This window comes from Paroedura picta, chromosome 18, assembly GCF_049243985.1.
Source record: "Paroedura picta isolate Pp20150507F chromosome 18, Ppicta_v3.0, whole genome shotgun sequence".
Taxonomy (NCBI): domain Eukaryota; kingdom Metazoa; phylum Chordata; class Lepidosauria; order Squamata; family Gekkonidae; genus Paroedura; species Paroedura picta.
In genome coordinates, this window is record NC_135386.1 from 10,935,328 (window position 1) to 10,939,629 (window position 4,302).

Below are 4,302 nucleotides of genomic sequence, written 5' to 3' on the forward strand. Positions count from 1 at the left end.
TTAACCCTGTTTCCCAGCGGGGCCACGAGGAGGCGGTAATCCATAAATTATTGTGCTACCACAGTAACTAAGAGAGTCATAGTTACTCCCGCCGTTTACCCGCGCTTCATTGAATTTCTTCACTTTGACATTCAGAGCACTGGGCAGAAATCACATCGCGTCAACACCCACCGCGGGCCTTCGCGATGCTTTGTTTTAATTAAACAGTCGGATTCCCCTGGTCCGCGCCAGTTCTAAGTCAGCTGCTAGGCGCCGGCCGAGGCGGAACGCCGGCCCGCCCCGTCCCCGCGGCGGGGGAGAGCCGGGCGACGCCCGCCACAGCTGGGGCGATCAACAGGAAGGGCCCGGCTCGCGTCCAGAGTCGCCGGGTAAGTGAAAAAACGATAAGAGTAGTGGTACAGCCTTCTGGGACTCGGTAGACCTGGACAACCCGTCACCCTTTTTGCCCGGCGTCGCTGCGAGTCGGTTGACCCGGCCTCCGCTCAGCGCTTTGGTCGTTCTGCTGACCAATCGCGGCGCGACGCGGTTGGGCGCACTGAGGACAGTCCGCCCCGGTTAACAGTCGCGCTGGGGGCGGGGGGGCCCGGCATGACACGCGCGGGCCCCCGCGCCGTCTCCGCCCGAGGGGTAGGGACGGGGGGCCGGCGGGAGGCAGTCGCGGCGGCGGTCGTCTCCCTCGACCCCGGGATACGGCGGGAAACCTGCTGCCCGCGAGATCTAACACCCACCATGCAGTCCCTCCCGGGAAGGAGGGAACGGACGGGCCACCTGCCCGGAAAGGGCATTCCCAGCCGACCCAGAACCGGTCGCGGCGCACCGCCAGCGGTGGAAATGCGCCCAACGGGGGATGGCGACCGCCCGGGCAGTGGTCCCCTCCGGCACCACCCACCCCGGAGAGAAGGGTATGACTGTTATTGCCACCAGCTAGAAACTGGAGACCTATGAAATGACATCACAAAGCGCTCGCCTACGTTGCCCCGGAGAGAAGGGGATGCCAGCTATGGGCTTGGGGTATATCAGAACACACTAGAAGTCAGAGTTTAAGAAAACCTCCAGCTAGAAACTGGAGACCTATGAAATGACATCACAAAGCACTCGCCTAAGTTGTCCCGGAGAGAAGGGGATGCCTGCTATGGGCTAGGGGTATATCAGAACACACTAGAAGTCAGAGTGTAAGAAAACCTGCAGCTAGAATCTGGAGACCTATGAAATGACATCACAAAGCGCTCGCCTAAGTTGCCCCGGAGAGAAGGGGTTGACTGCTATGGGCTTGGGGTATATCAGGACACACTAGAAGTCAGAGTGTAAGAAAACTTCCACCTAGAAACTGGAGACCTATGAAATGACATCACAAAGCACTCACCTATGTTGCCCCGGAGAGAAGGGGATGCCTGCTATTTGCTTGGGGTATATCAGAACACACTAGAAGTCAGAGTGTAAGAAAACCTCCAGCTAGAAACTGGAGACCTATGAAATGACATCACAAAGCGCTCGCCTATGTTGCCCCGGAGAGAAGGGGATGCCTGCTATTGGCTTGGGGTATATCAGAACACACTAGAAGTCAGAGTGTAAGAAAACCTCCAGTTAGAAACTGGAGACCCATGAAATGACATCACAAAGCGCTCGCCTAAGTTGCCCCGGAGAGAAGGGGATGCCTGCTATGGGCTAGGGGTATATCAGAACACACTAGAAGTCAGAATGTAAGAAAACCTGCAGCTAGAATCTGGAGACCTATGAAATGACATCACAAAGCGCTCGCCTAATTTGCCCCGGAGAAAAGGGGATGCCTGTTATGGGCTTGGGGTATATCAGAACACACAAAGTCAGAGTATAAGAAAACCTGCAGCTAGAATCTGGAGACCTATGATATGACATCACAAAGCGCTCGCCTAAGATGCCCCGGAGAGAAGGGGATGCCTGCTATGGGCTTGGGGTATAACACAACACACTAGTAGTCAGAGTTTAAGAAAACCTGCAGCTAGAAACTGGAGACCTATGAAATGACATCATGAAGCGCTCACCTAAGTTGCCCCAGAGAGAAGGGCTTGGGGTATATCAGAACACACTAGAACTCAAAGTGTAAGAAAACCTGCAGCTAGAATCTGGAGACCTATGATATGACATCACAAAGCACTCGCCTAAGATGCCCTGGAGAGAAGGGGATACCTGCTATGGCCTTGGGGTATATCAGAACACTCTAGAAGTCAGAGTGTAAGAAAACCTGCAGCTAGAATCTGGAGACCTATGATATGACATCTAAAAGCGCTCGCCTAAGATGCCCCGGAGAGAAGGGGATGCCTGCTATGGGCTTGGGGTATATCAGAACACTCTAGAAGTCAGAGTGTAAGAAAACCTGCAGCTGGAATCTGGAGACCTATGATATGACATCAAAAAGCGCTCGCCTAAGTTGCCCCGGAGAGAAGGGGATGCCTGCTATGGGCTTGGGCTATATCAGAACACACTAGTAGTCAGAGTTTAAGAAAACCTGCAGCTAGAATCTGGAGACCTATGATATGACATCAAAAAGCGCTCGCCTAAGTTGCCCCGGAGAGAAGGGCTTGGGGTATATCAGAACACACTATGGGCTTGGGGTATATCAGAACACACTAGAAGTCAAAGTGTAAGAAAACCTTCAGCTAGAATCTGGAGACCTATGATATGACATCACAAAGCGCTAGCCTAAGTTGCCCCGGAGAGAAGGGGATGCCTGCTATGGGCTTGGGGTATATCAGAACACACTAGAAGTCAGAGTTTAAGAAAACCTCCAGCTAGAAACTGGAGACCTATGAAATGACATCACAAAGCGCTCGCCTAAGTTGCCCCGGAGAGAAGGGGATGACTGCTATGGGCTAGGGGTATATCAGAACACACTAGAAGTCAGAGAGTAAGAAAACCTGCAGCTAGAATCTGGAGACCTATGAAATGACATCACAAACCACTCGCCTAAGTTGCCCCGGAGAGAAGGGGATGCCTGTTATGGGCTTGGGATATATCAGAACACACTTGAATTCAGAGTGTAAGAAAACCTGCAGCTAGAATCTGGAGACCTATGATATGACATCACAAAGCTCTCGCCTAAGATGCCCCGGAGAGAAGGGGATGCCTGCTATGGGCTTGGGGTATAACACAACACACTAGAAGTCAGAGTGGTGGAGAAGGTGGAGGTTTTCTTAAACTCTGACTTCTAGTGTGTTCTGATATACCCCAAGCCCATAGCAGGCATCCCCTTCTCTCCGGGGCAACTTAGGCGAGCACTTTTTGATGTCATATCATAGGTCTCCAGATTCTAGCTGCAGGTTTTCTTATACTCTGACTTCTAGAGTGTTCTGATATACCCCAAGCCCATAGCAGGCATCCCCTTCTCTCCGGGGCATCTTAGGTGAGCGCTTTGTGATGTCATATCATAGGTCTCCAGATTCTAGCTGAAGGTTTTCTTACACTTTGACTTCTAGTGTGTTCTGATATACCCCAAGCCCATAGTGTGTTCTGATATACCCCAAGCCCTTCTCTCCGAGGCAACTTAGGCGAGCGCTTTTTGATGTCATATCATAGGTCTCCAGATTCTAGCTGCAGGTTTTCTTAAACTCTGACTACTAGTGTGTTCGGATATACCCCAAGCCCATAGCAGGCATCCCCTTCTCTCCGGGGCAACTTAGGCGAGCGCTTTTTGATGTCATATCATAGGTCTCCAGATTCCAGCTGCAGGTTTTCTTACACTCTGACTTCCAAAGTGTTCTGATATGACATCACAAAGCTCTCGCCTAAGATGCCCCGGAGAGAAGGGGATGCCTGCTATGGGCTTGGGGTATAATACAACACACTAGAAGTCAGAGTGTAAGAAAACCTGCAGCTAGAATCTGGAGACATATGATATGACATCACAAAGCGCTAGCCTAAGTTGCCCCGGAGAGAAGGGGATGCCTGCTATGGGCTTGGGGTATATCAGAACACACAAAGTCAGAGTATAAGAAAACCTGCATCTAGAATCTGGAGACCTATGATATGACATCACAAAGCGCTCGCCTAAGATGCCCCGGAGAGAAGGGGATGCCTGCTATGGGCTTGGGGTATAACACAACACACTAGTAGTCAGAGTTTAAGAAAACCTGCAGCTAGAAACTGGAGACCTATGAAATGACATCATGAAGCGCTCACCTAAGTTGCCCCAGAGAGAAGGGCTTGGGGTATATCAGAACACACTAGAACTCAAAGTGTAAGAAAACCTGCAGCTAGAATCTGGAGACCTATGATATGACATCACAAAGCACTCGCCTAAGATGCCCTGGAGAGAAGGGGATACCT